Here is an 18,282-nt window from a genome sequence, read left to right as displayed (position 1 = left end):
AATCAGGATTTAAGATTACGTTTTAGTGGGTTGCAGGATATACACACAGTATATGGACTGCAGTGCCTCTGTGGGATACAGTACAATGAATTAAAGATGATCTGTGTTTGGCAACTGTATTATTCTATTAAAAAAACCCAATGGGGAAATGCTCATAAAATCCAAGTGAAATAATAATAAGTTTTCTATTTTTACAGTCTAATGTTATGTCAAAGAAATTTAATAAATGTGTTGTCTTTTTTTTATAAGGTCTTTGGACATACATCAGAAATGCTCCTTTGCCTCCAAGTCTCTGAGTAGGCAGGCTGGTGTATGTGTTTAATTGACAGCTGAGCTAGCAGGGCCACAATATAAACAAACTGCTGCTGGTACCTTGTAAGTCATTGACAGACAGTGTGGTATTGAAGAATAAAGATCACGTAACACAGCACCTAAAATGAAAGATCTTGACATTTGCAGGTACTGTAGGTTTTTGAGCTAACTTGCTAATAAGCTCCCTGGTCTGCAAATCAGCAGTGTGCTCGTTCAGCAAGCAAAGATGTCAATCTTTGTGTCCATGCTTGCACATATGAAGGAGACATTAGCTAGAAAGCTAATATGCGCTGCAGTTCAAAGTCTGTGTTTGGCTGTTAATCGGTGTCACTGTCAGCCAGTGATAGAATGGTGACATTTTCTGCTATTTGGAAAGCATTTCTCTATCTATGTCAAAACAATGACATTATGGTACTGTACATGCACAGACACCACAATGGAACCAAAAAATCTGAACTATAAAATTTTGCCCTTTTGTGCACCAATTTTTTCTCAAAAGGTTGACACAGGCCATATAGTTTAAAAAGCAAATCTGTATGCTTTAGCAGAAAAAAACATGCCATTTAATTTCAGCTGGACCTAAAACTCCCTGCAGCATCAGCTCTGGAAGATTCTGTACTGTAGGTGTCATATAAACACTACAATCTTAACCAGTCCATAAAATATATGTATGATAATTATGGCTGATAAAGACCGTGAGAAAAGTGTTAGAGGATATTTTCTCACTTATCTTATTGGAGCCTGAGAAAATGCCCTGGCTTGTCACAGTTATCCAAAGCTATTGGCTAGTGATGACCCTGACTAAGCCATTTTCTGCTGCCTGTGCATTCGTCTCTCTCTCTGCCAGAACCGCCAAGGAGATTTGGGTGTCCTCACAGATGCCAGTTTTTCATGCTTTCGACACGCAGGCTTTCACTGTCTGCATGCCTGGCAGCGTGGAAAGCATTTAGAGGGAGGAAAAAAAAAATCCAGCATCCTCTTCTCGACAACTTGCTAATTACGCTACAAAGGGTTGCTTGCCGTCCATAATGCATTGGATACATCGCATTCCAAAAGGGACAATGCCATTAATTGATTTGCTTTCTGATCTCAAATTAGTGAGTAAATAGGTGCCTGTTTGCATTTTCCACTCGTTCTTCTTTTTGATGCGGCAAATACAAAAACGAGACAAGAATTTCTAAGAAAGAGACCAGAACCTTTGAAAGTATAATCCAGGCAAGAAGTATCTTATCCAAACTTTAAAGTTCAATGAAATGCCTGTCTGAATGGAGCAAAGGAAGTAAGTGAGATGGAAATTAACATGCAGTTATGATGGAGATAAGTACTGAATTGAAGATGAGTACTCTCAATACTGACAGGTGTGTGAGTGTTTTGATCATTTACATCTATGCATCTATGTTGGACAGTACCTACATATGAGCTGATGGTGAACATCACACTCACTGAGCCAGGCATCCTTTGGACCAATGTGTTGTGTGTCAGCCAAGATACACTACAGATTTAAATGAGACAAACATCATATTGAGGGATATGACGCTGTAGATGTAGCAGGCTGAATCATTTTCAAACAGATACTTCAGATAATATTTATAGTACATTCACTTTAGAATGTGTAAGTATTTTTTTGCCACGCAAACAGCATGAGTTTATGGATGGCAATGCTGGTCTGTCAGTCCATCGGTCTACCATTTTGGTCCAGACTGAAACATCTAAACAACTACTTTTCCTTGAGTACCACCATGAGGTTGACATGTTTGTTTTTTGGTGAAATGTCCTGACAACTATTGGGTTGACTGCCATGAAATTTAGTAAAGATATCAATATTGGCACAACATTTGATACAGACATTCATGTCGCCCTCAGAATTATTTCTAATAAATTTGGTGACCCCTTTACTTTTCATCAAGAGCCACCATTGGGTCAAATTTCAAATTTTTTGTTTATTTACATGCAAAACCAATCACATTCCCACCAGCTCCTTTGTGTTTAGTGCTAATTTATAAATGTTCACATGCTAACATGCTAAGATGAACATAGAAAAAATACCTGCTAAACATCAGAATGTTAGCATTGTCATTAAGAACATGTTAGCATGCTAAAGTTAGCATTTAGCTCAAAACACAGCTGTCCCTAAATACAGCCTCACAGAGACTCTAACATGGCTGTAAACTATTAGTGTTGTCCCAATATGAAAAGTTAATTAAATAAACTAAATAAATTGTCTCTATTCTATATGGCATTCTATAAATAAATGTAAGAACAAGTTATCTGTAAAACTTTTATACTGAGTGCTTGTGTCAGTGCTTGGCCCTAATACCTCCTGTAAATTTGTAAGATGTCAAAGCCATCTATGGAATTAAGCAGATAAAATAACAGGCAATGCTATATTAAGCCTCCTTTTCAGGCTGCAAACTTGTGTTTGCTGAGCTTGTCATGGAAAGTTGCTCCTTAGATCTTTGCTGCACTGCCACAGTCATTAATCTATAAACGTACATTGGCTTTTGAATCTGTGCGTGCGTGTATGTGTGCGTGTTTGTGTGGGAACAGATGGAGTGTAGCGATACAGATAAAAGAGCATTGTGATATGCATGGAGCATGAGACGCTGTCCATGGTGCTGAAGCCATTTTCCAAACTGCACTAATTTGCTCTCAGTCAGGGACATTCATTCATCTTTCTCTCTGTCTCTCTCTGTGACATACACACCCACGCACACGCACGTACACATACACACAAACACACACATACACCATCACTTAGTTTCAGCCAAAAACATATTTTGATCTCCCTGCAAATCTGCTGTCCTAAATTCAATCCAAAACAACTTTTATTACGTATATCTAGATTATCTATACTAAAAATGGCATGTCCCTGAAAAGGCTCAGCGCGAATATAGGCGTGAGTGGTGACCTGAAAAAATGTGGACCAATAACAGGATGAGAAGCCAGCTAATTCCACAGCAGCGCCATCACTCAGCCCACAGGGCCAGACTGATGCCTGACCTCCAGCTGTCTGTCCATTTTGTGCTCAATTAGCAAAGAACTCTCCCTGTCGCACATGTGCAAAGATCTCAGCGCTTGTGACCTTTTTCTTCTTCACTAATTAATTTACTAATAAATCTATACGCTAAATTTCTCTGTCACAAAAGAGTGGGTGTGGAGGTCAAGAGAAGAGAAGAGCCAGAGTCAAGGCGACATCGATGGAGGGGTCTGCTGATTCATTCCCCTCCTGGCCCTTCTGCCGGTAGAAAATTGGGAGCAGGGTGATATTCACTCTCACTCAGTTGCCAGGACAATTTGAGCTGGTAAAGAGTCACAAAAGAATTTCAAAAAAGGGCCACTCTAGAAAAAGTAGCAGGTGCACTTTGAGGTTACAATTATTTTTAAAAAAAGTCCATTTGTGGAGTGAAAAGACAACATATTGAGCTCTGCCAAGGCTGGTCAGCAAAAACAAGTGCAAGATGGACTCAGTTTTAGTTTTCTTTTTTTTTCTTTTTTACATTTACTACTAAGAAAACATTGTTGTCTTCTTCCTGTGGCTGTTGAATAATGGCGAACCTGTCTGCATGACACAAACACACCAAAATTACTGCAACGTACTTACTGTGGTCTGTTATCTGGTTTAGGCCATTTTCAAGTTTGTATGGAACTTATATTTCATACTACAAAAAAAATTAATGGCAGAAAATGGCCTCTTCAGAAAGTATAAAAATAGGCCCTAATAACTCTGATTGTGCTAGCTGTATGAAAAGAACCCATTAAATACAGGGGCAATCTAGATGATTGGCCATAAACAGGGCTTTGCCCATCACTGTCCATCCATCCATGCTGGTTATCAGATTGAGAAGAAGGTTTTTCCCTCTCATCTTCTCTTTCCCTCCCACCTCTTCCATGCCTGCCACCTTGGCATTAGTCGTGTTTTGGCTTTGGACCACAGTTTCAGTCCCTCCCTCCCTCCCTCCGCCTCCACTCTCCCCTTTTCTCTCTCTGCAGCCAAAACGCAACATGGTGATTTATGGCTGAACTTAAATAAACACCACACAAGGAGCTGCATTTACTTTACACCACTTCATTGACACATTTTAAGGGCTCTTGTTCTTGGCCTTGTGTGAAATCATGAGATACTAAAACAATGCTCATAACAGTCAATTTGCCTGCAGGCTTCTGTAATCCATAATTTGACAAATGATTGTTTCTATAAACCAAGAGATAATCCAGGAATTAATGCAAACATGACGTTTGGTTTAGTTCCATTTAAGTGATTGTTTCAGATGAATTATTACTCATAAAATGTGACTGATTAGGAAGTATTACATGTAGAGGAATTGAATAAGAGTAGATACAATAATGGAAGGATATTTGACAGATAGTATTCATTTTGAAATAAAATGGTAAATATAAACATTACTTCTACAAAAACACTGTAAACAGTATTGTGGCAAGTTGGCAAAGAGGAATAGAAAGAATATTCTGCTCTGTAAACAATATTGAAATCACATTGAAACTAAAATCTGCCAAAGCCAAACCTTCTCTTGGATTAAACTGGAATGAAACCAAAACTATGAGTAATTAAAAATCTTAATCATTATCACAGTAGACAAATCAGTAAAACCTTGCTACATCAGAGTTAAATATCATATGTTGTTCTCTGTGCACTTGTTTTTGTGCAAAAACAACCCTGAGCACCACCAAGCATTCACTCATTCACACACTGACACACACATACAGCCACCATCTGTCATTCTGTAACCTCCCAAAGCTCGCTTTCCCTTGCCGTCCTGCTGGGACACATGCTCACTAATGATTCCATAACTTTGTTACCACCTCATTATGGCAGTTAGTAAGCGCCATAGCTAGATTTACCACTTTGTAATGGACTAGCGGTGCACACTCATCTGCTTGACAGCAGTATTGATTCAGTGCACCGTGACGAACGGACCAGTTGAGACTGCATGGTAGCAAACGCTGACCTCCACCTGCTCTTGAGCGACTGCCGTCATCACGCCCATCTGCCTCTTCCCCTTCTACATCTGATTATATTGCAGTGACGGTTATGGCTCAACACTTTCGTGAAATATGTTATAACTTTAATAATACATTTCAGTGGACAATGAAGGGCAGATATGTACAACTCTACAGCTTTCTGAGTTGAACAGGCTCCAGTATGTGTTTACACACACAGCTCCACAGTTTCACACCACCTGGGAAAAAATATCATAGCAAAATGACTTGCCAGGAAACAAAAACAAAAGAAAAAGCCAGGATTTAAAGACCAGAAACGAGAAGAGAATTTGCGCCAGACTGGTTCAACAGCTAAACACTCTCAGAGGATACAGTGTGTGGAGATGATGCTCAAGTTGCCCTGTGCAGTTATTATATAAGGCAAATGTGCATTGTCTTTAAACAATTTCAGAAGCTTACTGGAAGAAGTGAGAAGCAGTCTATAATGCTTCAAGTGGAGGAAGCATTCACCTATTGCCAAAGGGCTTCCTTTCAATGCAGCCAAAAAGATTTCAGCATCCGTAGCTGCTCTGCATGTTTATTTCAACCTACTGGGAAACCTCTCAGTGGGAACGCCTTTAAAAGCAAGAACCAATATAGAGCTCAATCAGGACTGAACTACTCATGCTGGTGACACTGGTGACACAGTAAACTACTAGAGGTGGAGACCCAATCAGATTAGTGACGGATAGAATGAGTATATTGAAATCGGGCAGGAGGGGTTAACTAGCATTCAAACTAGCCCGATTACCTTTTTGTTAGGAGATGACCAGTTGGTCTTTGGAGCAGATAATCCCTGGAAAAGCTGGTCTTACAGAATGGTCTCCTCCCCCACTCACACATACACAGAAACAATCAACACTACTGCTGCGCATATAGTAGAATTTGTTTGTATAATAGGTTTTGCCTTACTGACCTGTTTTAATATGTGGCAGTTCATGGCTTTTCATATGCCGCACAAAGCAGCCATAATCATTTACAAAGGTCTTGGCTGCTGAGCTGCTCCAGAATATCATGTAGCATCTATGTAGTATGGTGATAATACAAGGACAAAGAAGACACATTATCACTGAATAATTTATATATAATTCACATAATGCAAGCTCCTCCACAGAAAGGTCTTTTTTTACTGAAGATGACTGATGTCACACAGTCTTTCTAACATAAACTCATGTGCTATGTGTGCTCCTTCTGCACAGCACATTAGCCATCTCTTCCTTGTTCTCCTGCTTGCGATGCCTCCTCATTCATTGGCCCTTGTGCCTGATTTAGCCAGTGCCTTGGGCCTGCAGCAACTGGCGCTGGTATAGAGGGCCATGTAAATGTCACCGTCTCAGAGGCTGTGCTCTGCGGAGCGTGAAATGAAATCTGGCAGAGTTTTAGGGCCCTGCCTTTCCTTACATGAACATTCCACAGTACATGGGCCCTATGTGAAACTCCAGTGCATCATCTGGACACCCACCCCCTCCCCTTCCCCTCCCCGTTTCTTTATCAATTATTTAAGTGACAGCTTAAAAGTGTTCCTGTCACTTCCATGCAAGAATAAATATTTCCCCAACACGATTAATGTTATTAGTTCAAAAACAGATTATTATTTCTGTCATGTGAAAGTGGTTAGCTTTGCCAATCCAAACTAATCCTGTGGATCATGCAACCATATCAAGATTACTGTATGTTGTATGCATGTACTGAAGAATGTACGGTTTATATATAAGCAGCCAGGGACATATATAACCTTCATATCTAACCACTCAAATGTCAGTCATATGATTTATGCTTTTAAATGTATAATAGCCAACACTATCTCACAATAAAGGGAGGCAGAGAGCTGCAAGCGCTATACGCTGGCACAGAATGAGTAGTTCGACATTTCACTGCAGGAAAAGTTCCCTGTAGGGTTTCCTCTACTGGGAAGATTGGCAGTACGCTTGAGGGGCTCTCTCTCAATTAAAGTCAAGAACATGGAGGGGCTTTCAGCTTTTGCTGACGCCATTTTAGATCCAAAACAACTGTGTCAAACATCCCTGCTCAGGCAGTTTTGCCGCAGACCATCTCTTGCAGGCACTTATTGTCAAGGATGGGATCAAAGTAAATCCATGTTGTGTGCATGTAAGGCTTGAGGTAGGAAAAAAAAAAAAATCTGCAGTTGCTGCCTCAGAATTTTTGCTCTGACATTCAGGCCACACAAGCCATCCTTCTAACTATAACACTCCCTGAACTGACAGAGTGGTGTCAGCGTTTAGACGAGCTCAATAAAAACCCCATATTATACTCTATTTAAAAGTCATGAGATCAATTAAAGGCTGTCATCGCAAAATATCTACCTTTTAAAATACCCATTGTTGAAATTACCCTCTCTTGCTTATCGCCTCTATTCATCTCTCAGCCAGGCACTTAAAGCCAGGCACTTGCGGACATTTACAAATAGGCTCTTCTATTCCATTTAGAGCTGTACCTTTGCAGCTTATCTTGTGCAACGGGCTCTTAAATAAATCTCCTTGCTTTAAATAAACGGGAGCAGTGCTCACGAAGGCTTTCCTTGATGTTCGGTCACATGACACTCTGGGCCTCCCATGGAGACACTGACAGGCACATGACATGCTAAATGCCAACAACAGTGTATTTTGCACTGAAGAGTGAGGTTGTTTCATGATATTTAATACATTTAATAATGAAAAGGGATTTAACTGAATTTTGAGGACTTTAAATAAAACAATATTATTACCACACAACCAAATAAGAGACATATCAAACCAAGGCCCTGTGGATCAGTAATGTGCGCCAGCTTTGCAGAACCACACTTGCCTATGAGCTTTAAAATGGCTGAATGTAAGTGTGATCACACTCTTTCTCGCTGCGTGACAGTGTCCAGCGACTCAGAGAGGAGTCAGTTCTGGGAAGATCTTCGTCATGCCCCTGATTCATTGCCATCCTCCTTCTCCTGTCACAGCCACTGAGAGGAGGCACTGCAGAAGCTCTGGTATGGAGGGATGCTGGCAGGTCAAGACAAGCCTTCTCACTGCTCCACCAAGCCAATCCTCACCAAACTGACAATGTGAGTGTTAAGCTGCTGTGTCTGGGGAAATAATACCTCGATAAAATGGAGTCAATAAAATTGGATTTGATTAAAACTGGATCCTGAAAACTGAGTTTGTGTTTAAAATCTGTTTGTGTTGCTTCCTAATGGACTCCTTTAGTACTTGTATGATTAGTTTATTAATCAATTATATAACTGGCATAAAATTATACATAAAAATTTTGATTACTGAATAATTCTTTAAGTCATTTTTCAAACTGCTTTTTTAGTTTATGTCATTGTGAATTGAATATCTTCTTCAGTTAGCTGACAAAACAGCTAACTGAAGACGTTACCTTGGGCTCTGTGAAACTGTGATAACATTTCTCACTTTTTTCTAACATCCCCTAAGACTAAATAATTAATCACAAAAATATTTAACAGATAAAACAATAACAGAAATAAGGGCTGCTGCTAGTTGCAGCCCTTGACTCTGTTAAGTGTATCATTATCTCCAGATCTCAGCAATGACAGCAGTGAGTTAAGCTTTGTCAATTTATCAAACAAATAACAGTTATTAACCTGGTTAAATAAAAGAGAAATGGCTGCAACCAACAATTAACAATAACTTTAATAACCGATTAATCTGCCAATTATTTTCTCAATTAAACGATTAAGTGTTTTGTTGAAAAAAAAACATCAGAGAATGGTCCAATCACTATTTCACAAAGCCCAAGGTGCCGTCTTCAAAGTGCTTGTTTTGTCCAACCAACAGGTGAAACCCAAATATATCTTACTTACAATAAAAGCAGAGAAAAGTAACATATCTTTACAACTAAGAAGTTGGAAGTAGCTAGTATTTCTATCTTATGCTTGAAATGACTTGCTGAGCTTGAGATGACTTGCTGCAAAAAATGCTGATTAACATTCGATTCACTGATTTCACATAAAACTATGAAAAAAGATACACCTTATAGAGAAAACCAATATCTTCCTTTAAAGATATAGTATTTGCACCACATAATAACTTGTCTAACAACTGTTTCTCTAACAGTACTACATTCTCTCAATTATTACATCTCACACAGTCACTGAGCATCTCCACTGGAGTTGATTAAAGGGTTACTCCAGCAATTTAAAACTGACCTGCCATAAAATTAGGAGACCTGTGAGAGACAGATCAAAAGATGAGCGCTCAGACCTGCAGCAGCAGAGTCTGATTCATCCTGACTTTTAATCCCTAACACAGGTCAAACTCCATAAACACTGGATCTTACATTTCCCATAATGCAACACATTAGCATCTTGTATTAGATGCTCTCTGCCTGCTACTGTAAATGCCCTGTTCTTTCAAGTCCTGCATCTCCAGTTTGTAACGCTCAAAGACACTATATCCCAATCACCCTTTCCCAAATGATGTAGTGATTCAAAACCAATGACACTCTGGTGACAATAACACATCTAAAATGTTTTGGATGTCTCTGTCTCTAACTGAAAGTGGCTATTCTGTTTCATTAATTCCAAAATTAGCTCAAACTGAAATACAATAAAAGAGACTTCACTTACATCTGGGTCAGATTGCAAAATCCCTCATCAGTGTCAGGGAACGGTGAAAATGTCACATTAATTTGTCATTACAAGATGTGACACCTGTGCTGTGTGGAGGTTAAACAGATTGATGAGACACTGATTGTAGCTCTTTCCTGTTCCTCCGATCATCCCATCTAGACGGCTAAGGTTTGATGATCAATGCCAAACTATTATCCCCGATGAAATAATTCATCTAGATGCCTCAGGAATAAGACACACATTAAAAAAAGACACATTTTAAAATGTTGGGATGATAACAGAAGCTATTACCGTGTCTAGACAACTGTCAGACTACAAATGTCATGAGTGTCTCTATTCACTAACAAGCAATTCATGTTATACAATGCTTTTGTCTGGTACTCTGAATATACAACATAGAATATTGTTTGGTCAAAAACCCTGGCAAATTTGGTTTCAAATGGGCTATGTGCTGTGCTAATGATACAATTAATTTGAAACTTGACAGCTAATTTAGCTTTATCTTGTATTGCATTTTACAGTAAGACAGTATCATTATTCTCTTACTGACATACACTCTGACATATAGTACAGTAGCTTTTTATTGATGCCAGTGCATTACTTGACCCCAAATGCATGAAAACAGACTATATACTGAGATATCAATTGCAGTAGATATCGGTCTTTTGTCGTCTGTCTTTTGCAAAAGCCACCACATGCACAACTCAGGATTACCTCACACTTTTCCACCGATACTATAATCTTTAGCGCCTCCTGCCAAAACAGTTAGATCTTGTCAAAATCTTCTCAAAAGAGGCATCAGCCATCTTCTCTAATCACTGTCAGGTTGGTAGACGAGCCATCTAGACGTTCCTAAAGCTTCAGTCTGCATGGAAATGAGACTCCAGCTTTACCATATACATATGCTAACAGACTGAGGTATAAAGAAATAAGCATCAAGATTGCAACTGGCTTTCCAGACATTATATTAGGCCATAAATGATGTTTTGAGTTATGGGGAAAACCCTGATTAGAAATGTTTGTAAAAACATTAACATACAAGCACACCATTTCTGACATTTCTGAAGCATGATTGCTTTATAATGGATATATGCATTTCATATATGCGTATGGTATGAATGCAATGTTGTTTCATACAAAAGCTATTTCCACAAAAAAAAAAGTCTACAACCCACTCACATGCAGAGCCCTCACAATGAAGGCAATGAGGGGGGTCATTTAGCTGTTCACACACAAAGAATATTAAATTGTAAGTGAGGAAAATGAACATGCAGACCTTTCACTGAAAACCTTTTAATGGTATGACTGCTATTTGACTGTTGATGGTATTTGATAATTCTGATAAGTTTAGAAATGGAGGAACTTACAGTATCAGTCAAAAATTTGGACACACTTTTTCATTCAAGAGAATGGGAAGGTGTGTCCAAACTTTTGACTGGTACTGTATATTCATTGAACTGTTGGTTGGTTTGGTCCAGCTATTCATTTCATTCTGGATTCATGATTACTAGGGGACATATCTCATCTACCAAATAAATACAAATGTAAATTTTAAGTTATTTATAGAGGGCATGATTACAGCTAATTTTTAGATGAGAAAAGACTGGAGCATATTGATTGATTTGCAGCATTTAACAGTACAAACAGACCAACCAAATTGTGTTTGCATTATGCCTTTGTCCTCTTTGACTCTGATGAAGACACAGTAGTGCCGAAACATTGGTCTGTTTGCACTATTAAAGGCTGCAAATCAATCAGTGTGCTTCAGTCTTTGCTCATTTGAAATTTGCTGTCCCTGACCTGAGAAGCACCTCGGTCAGCTGCATATTGCTGGAAGATGTGCAGAAAACCCCTTTCCACTATAATTACAGCGATCAGAGTTATTCAAGGCACTGGGAAATGGATAAATGTCTGGATTTAAAATATTGGATGAATGCAAATAGCATCTTTTGAGTATTTGCTTGGTAGATTAAAAGGTAGTTTGGAAGATGAAATCCCTTAATTGCATCGTTTTTTGGACTTACATTTAAAAACTAAATGCCTATTTACTGTAGATTTCATTCATGATTATGTAGCTTCTGTACATCAAATTGTTTTCCTTTTAATTTAATTCTGTTGTTCCCTACGTCTCCCATCTTTGTGAGTGTTCCTTTTATGTGTTAATTTACCTTTTTATTTATTTTCTACACTGTGCCTTTCAGTAACATCTACTTCATGATCCTGAAATCAGGTAAAGATCTACCTGTTTCCACATACTCGCTCATTCTCTTTAAAATAAATAGAAACTAAAATATAGAAAATAAATGTGAAATGTGAAGTGGAGCAATTTGCAAAAAGAATAGACACTAATTATATGGTGCATCTGCAATCCTTGTACATAAAGTTACCAATCAGACTAGTACCCTAACAAAAATAAACAATCATGTTTGTTTGTTCAGCTGTTTATCTGTATGTATTTTAATTTTCATCTATTTGTCTTGCACACAATAGCTGTATGCTTGTTGATCTTTCTGTACCTTTGGTTTGGCACTGCATGGACACATACTGACAATCTGAGTTAATCTCCTTATGCAGCACGATGGGCCAATAAACAGAATTTTTAATTCAGAATTTAGTCAGAATTAAATTAAGAAGCAATTAAAATAGTTACATTAATGTCTTTATTAAATTATGTTTTCCATATAATTACACCAGGCTTTAAAGGTGCGGTATGTAAGATTTAGTGGCATCTAGCAGTGAGGTTGCAGATTGCAACCAAATGAATATCCCATCCCCTTCCAAGCATGCAGGAGAACCTAGCCGTGAAACTCGTCTAAAACGCAAAAGGCCCTCTCTAGAGCCAGTGTTTAGTTTGTCCATTCTGGGCTACTGTAGAAACATGGTGGGCTCTGTGGAAGGGGACCCACTCCCTATGTAGATATAAAGGGCTCATTCTAAGGAAACAAAAACACAGCGATTCTTATTTTCCAGTAATTACACACTAATTCAAACATACTTATGAATATTATATTCCATTTCTGCCAAGTCTGTTCCGCTAGATGCCACTAAATCCTACACACTGCACCTTTAAAACTGCGCACTGCAATAAAACCTGAAGTGAAGGAAACATACAGCATGTTTGCACAACTGATCAGGCAGTCACAAGCATGTAGATCTTCACTCAAGTGCATATCTACTATATGTACTGTATGTGTACATGTGTTTTTTTGTGTATGCGCAAAGACAGCCGGAGTGCATATACCCACAGTACGTTCATGTACGTAGCTGATTATATCTGTCTCAATGATGGGAAATGATGTCCACTTTTATTAGATTGCAAGCAATCTGACACTGAAGCGTGAGTCTGTCTATAATCCATTATGAGCCACTGATTCCACCACTAAACCACATATCTACCGCTCACAGATGCATTATTGTCCGTATCACTTCTGCAGGTGACGATACACACCACAATACTTCATTAAAACAATCCAAAGAGCGTTATCTCTGGGATGACTTTTTTCCCAGAGGAAGTATGTGTGTCTATATTTCTCCATTGAGCCACTTGCCTCGCCATCAGTGAGAGTATTAGAATATACTGCTATCAATAAGACTGTTTATTAAACAAGCCAGTCGTCTTGTAGAGAGTTTGTGTTTAGAATGACAACAATAATGAGATGTGTGCGCTTTCACTCCTCACGCAGGTTTAGTAGCACTTGAAAATTGCTTAGCATTCAGCAGCTAATTCCAGCACAGAAAGGGATATGCATCTATACTGAGAAAGAGAGGAAGAGTGTGTACAGGCAGTCCTCCCCAGTGTCTGGCCAAAGGCCTCCCTGGTGGATTATGTTACCCAACAATGGCAGTGGCCTTTCACAGTCGGAGCATGCTCCAATAGCTGGAAGGCATACAAACATGCCTCTCTTCCCTTTTCCCTCGTTCATGCACCAGAATTGACATTGTCCCCTGGCAAATACAGGTCTACAGTATGTCTTTATATCAACAAATGAGTACCCTAGTTTCTGGTGAAAAGCAAATAAAGAAGAAGGCTGTCACACCAGAGCATGTCAACAGAGCATGCTGTGGCATGAATGGCATCGCACATGGAACGGGACCCAGTGTTGCTGCGTGTTTGTGAGGACAACAAAGGTGAGACCGCTTTGGCTGTTAGCATCCCCTTAATAATAAAAGATGGACGAGACAGAGGGCTTGATAGAACTGTGGAGAGATGATGTTAGTATAAACACACACTATGAACACACCGAGACAGCCTGAGGCATAGACTGAAGTAAGACCTGCAGGCATGAAGGGAAGCTGTAATGGTAAATAACGCTCTTCATCAGACATTCAGTAGCAGTGACTTAAAAGCTGCTGCACACACAGAAATTTCTTCACCAGAATATATACAGCACAGTGACATCATCAGTAACTGTAATGTACTTTGGCTCATGCTTCAGTTGCAGCCCATTATTAGGGTAGAAGAATTGACTCCCAAATGAATTACAATAGGGCTGCAACTAATGATTATCATTATAGATTAATCTGCCAATTATTTTCTCGATTAATTGTTATTTGTATAAAATGCCAGAAGTTTGTGAAAAATTATGGTTTTAATTTTTCAGAGTTGAAGGTAACGTCTTAAAATGTCTTGTTTTGTCTGATCAGCAGCCAAAAAAACACGAAGATACTCAGTTTACTATCATGCACCAAAAAAAAGCATCAATTCCTCACATTTTAGAAGCTTAAAACAGCAAATATTTGGAATTTTTGCATTTAAAAAGACAAAAAAGATTATTCGATTATCAAAATAGTTGCCAATTCATTTTCTGTCTAATCTATTTGATTAATCGACTAATCGTTGCAGCTCTACATTACAATATAACACACTTTCAAATTTGTCAGTTCAGTATGTGACAGCTAAATGAACATGTTCTGGCACTTGCTGACATCCAAGGGTATGTAAAACATTTTAAAATACCAGATGAGTTATTAAAAATCCTAGGAAGCAGAAAGTGAATTTTTTTCATCCTAAAACTCCTCAAAAGACAGATAATCTCATAGGAGAGGATTAGTAAATTTAGCCGAGCACTGAGTCTATGTTCATTCAGTGTGGGTAACAATCTGCCTGGGTACAGTGAGGCCTGCTTCATAGGCAGTGGTGCACACACTCCTCCTGAGGGCCTGTGCGTGGTCTTCGGTGAATACAGGCTTTATAGAGAAGTTGAGCCTTCTCAAAGCCTCACAGTTTGGAGCACAAAAACATACGGTTCTCCACTGGTTTCCCGGGGGTTGCACGCAGCTTGTTCTCCATGCTTTTTGAAAAAACAATCCACAGGAGGAGAGCTGAAGAAATTAAACCGGCCTGCTGACAGCTCCCATACGACCTATCTGAGCAGCTAAGTGTGCAGGAGAGTGCGCAGGCAGAGATTACAGGAATAGTGCAGGGGCACTGAAGAGTCCCCTCAAGCCAAACTAGTAAGTCTTATTGCTGCTAGAGAGAAGCCTTCGAAACAGAAGATGTCCTGTTCTCATAACTGAGACATTGAAAAGTAACAAGACGTAGTGGGACCTGACGGGGCTCTGCTCGGTGGAACAGTGCAGCGTAATTAAAATTCAGCAAAGAGAAGAACACAGCCTGAAACTACAGCACGTCAGAGAATACTACTATAGCTGACTCATCATCCACAGCCGTCATTACAACACGATTATGACTTCTGGCCTTAAATAATAAAACCTGAGGGGGACAAGTTCTGAGTAACAGCTATGTCATCACTGTGCATTGTGAAATCTTCTTTGTCGTCATCATCCCTTATTTTTATTGTAAACCCTTGGGGTGTTAGAAAGCAATATTTGTGCCACTACTAGTCTTAGCCTCCTTCTGCCCTTCGGGATGCTCAAATCTGATGGCCCTTTTATAATTTCATTTTAATTTCAGGGTTGTATGGCTTCAAAGACGAGCTCAAAACAGAACAGCAAACACACAAACACGGCCATTTGGACTGTCTGCAATGACACATTTATGTCCAGACAACATTATCTGCATAATTACACGGCGAGCTGAGAGTTTCTGGGTACGGAGGAAGTGTGAAAAATATACAGAGATTTTAAAATATGCAACGGCCCTTATCTCCCCTCGAAAGCATCCTTAATATTCTACAGGCAGCATGTGGAAAGCAGTGGCTGAGGCAGTGTTTACAGGTATTTTGTAGCAGAGCAGATCTCATCGTGTTTTAACTAAAGCAGCGCTGCTTAGTTCAACAAGAGCACAACACAAAGAGGAGCAGGATAAGCCCTCTGCTAATTGACACGGGAATAAAAAGAGGCAGTCACAAAGTCTTATATTCTCATCATCTGTGAGGTGGCTTGGATATATGGAAATGATACAGGAGGGATTTGACTACAGCTGATAACAGTATCAGAACAAAAGGGAAGCTAATGAAGCACAGGTACAGGGTCCAGAGTTCAGCGCAGAGTCCGTCATTATCTGACAGGCAAAGAGGGAAGGCAGCTAATGATCACTCCAACACTCCCTCTCCACAGTTGTATGAAGCCACTGCAGTCAGCCATATGAGCGAGATGCAGAAGGTCCCTAATGGGGGGGATGGGAAGGGGAGCAGATGCGGGGCCTTGGGTTTTACAAGGAAAGCATGCACGTTTATGGTTTAAGGAAGTGACACGGGCGCCGAGGGAAGATCAACAGATTGTGGGATTGTTCGCTGCTTCTTTGAGATAAGAGAATGCGCTTGCAAAAAATGTCAGCCTTGCAATGCTTTTCACTTAGAGTAGGCAAAAAAAGAAGATTAAGAGAGGAGGAAAATCATTAAAAAATGCCTCTTGTTCTGTAGCCCATTACCTCAAATCTAGAGGATCTATGAGAGCAGCTGCACCTTAATATTCCCTTTCCTGTATCATCTCAATGCTTAATTCCTCTTAGTAACCTACTAATGACTTCTTCATACTTCATTGACCTCTTAGCCTTGATCCTTCCTGTTGTCCTTGAATCTTCCTCTACCTCTGCTGGAATCAGAATAACAATTGCATCGCCCCCCCCCCACCCAACCCCCAAACCCCCACTTCCATTTGGCTCAGTGCCCCTGCACACACACACACACACACACATACGCAAACACACAACAATAATTACACAGTCTGTTCTAATAGCATATAATTTCCATCTACACCAGGAGCCATTAACACTGCTTTATTCTGGTAGATGAACTGGTTGTGCACATACATCAGACAAGTGATCCATTCATATCGCAGCTGGAGTTAGTCTAGAGAGTCATTTACAGATGTAATGTTGTTCGTTTATGCCGGATGGATTTCATGGGCTACTACTTCTGGCAGTGTTTTAATGACTGGAATCACACTTTCACTCTGGAGCTGCTGCTTGTCGGTGCAAAAGCACATGCGACTCCAAGACAATTTGCAAGGAGACCGATTGGACCAAAAAGCCTGAATGAACCCATAGAGCCATTGACACTGGGAATAAGGCATGTGGCCCCTAATATGCATCAGCGGAGCAGCCTATAAAGCTTCAGCCTATAATGGAAGAAAGATGCGGCCAGATTAACACCTCAAAGCCTTGGACAGGAAGAGTAATATGATGGCACATGCTATGCTGACCATTACTGCATTCTCGTCCCACAAGTGGTAGTAGCCAGTGTTGTTTTTTTTTTTTTTTTTTTTTTGCATTGAGTGTTTAAAAAGAAAAACAAGCTATTTTTATACTGTAAAAGTGGAAAAATTGTGCGCCACGTCCTCATATAATGCCAAAGACGCAACTGCAGACGCCGTTGCTCAGTCAAGGCGCACGGATAGGTTGATTGGATATTTTATTCTTGCCTCTTTATCACTTACGGTAAGTGGTAGGGAGGGCTGTCAACGTACCACAGGGGAAAATGCAGTCTAACAACTTTGTCAAAAGAAATTTCTTTTAGGGTCCGGGTTTACGAGAAAGTTATGGAAATTTATAGAGTCAATGCAGTCCATCATGCACAATATGATAACATGAGAAAAGCAGCGAAGATTGCATATTCAGGATAAAGTCGAAACATGTTTTCACAAAACATATGCATCGATTATAACGCTAACAAATTCTCACTGTAGAATGAATGAAACGAGAAAACAATTTGCGCATTTGCCCCCCTACCTTGTCAACACAGTAGACTGGCCGCACGAGAATCGCCTCGAGAGTAATCCTCTGAATTTGGCTGAAATGTTTTATTTGCCTTCAGATTATTATGAATCGGAATTCATCATATAGGACGTCACTCGAGATGGTAAGGTCCCATACACTGTAGTATCTCCCTGTATCGCTCCGTCTGTGGGCTGCAGAGGCATCACTGAACGCATGAAACAGCGCTTCACATGAACGGCGAGAGGAAAAGTCTGACGTGGAGTCTGCT

At 39.7% G+C, this 18,282-nt stretch overlaps 1 protein-coding gene across 1 annotated transcript in view; it reads right to left on the bottom strand.

Moving 5' to 3' along the window:
• LOC122973002 (disks large-associated protein 1-like) overlaps nt 1-18,282 on the bottom strand; it is a 70,239-nt gene extending 51,957 nt beyond the window's left edge. Inside the window, exon 1 of the mRNA XM_044340452.1 lies at nt 18,027-18,282. The gene's annotated coding sequence lies outside the window, so the exon portion shown is untranslated. The remainder of the gene's footprint in view (nt 1-18,026) is intronic.

Source organism: Thunnus albacares, chromosome 21 (assembly GCF_914725855.1).
Source record: "Thunnus albacares chromosome 21, fThuAlb1.1, whole genome shotgun sequence".
Taxonomy (NCBI): Eukaryota; Metazoa; Chordata; class Actinopteri; order Scombriformes; family Scombridae; genus Thunnus; species Thunnus albacares.
This window is presented reverse-complemented; position numbering and strand designations above follow the sequence as displayed.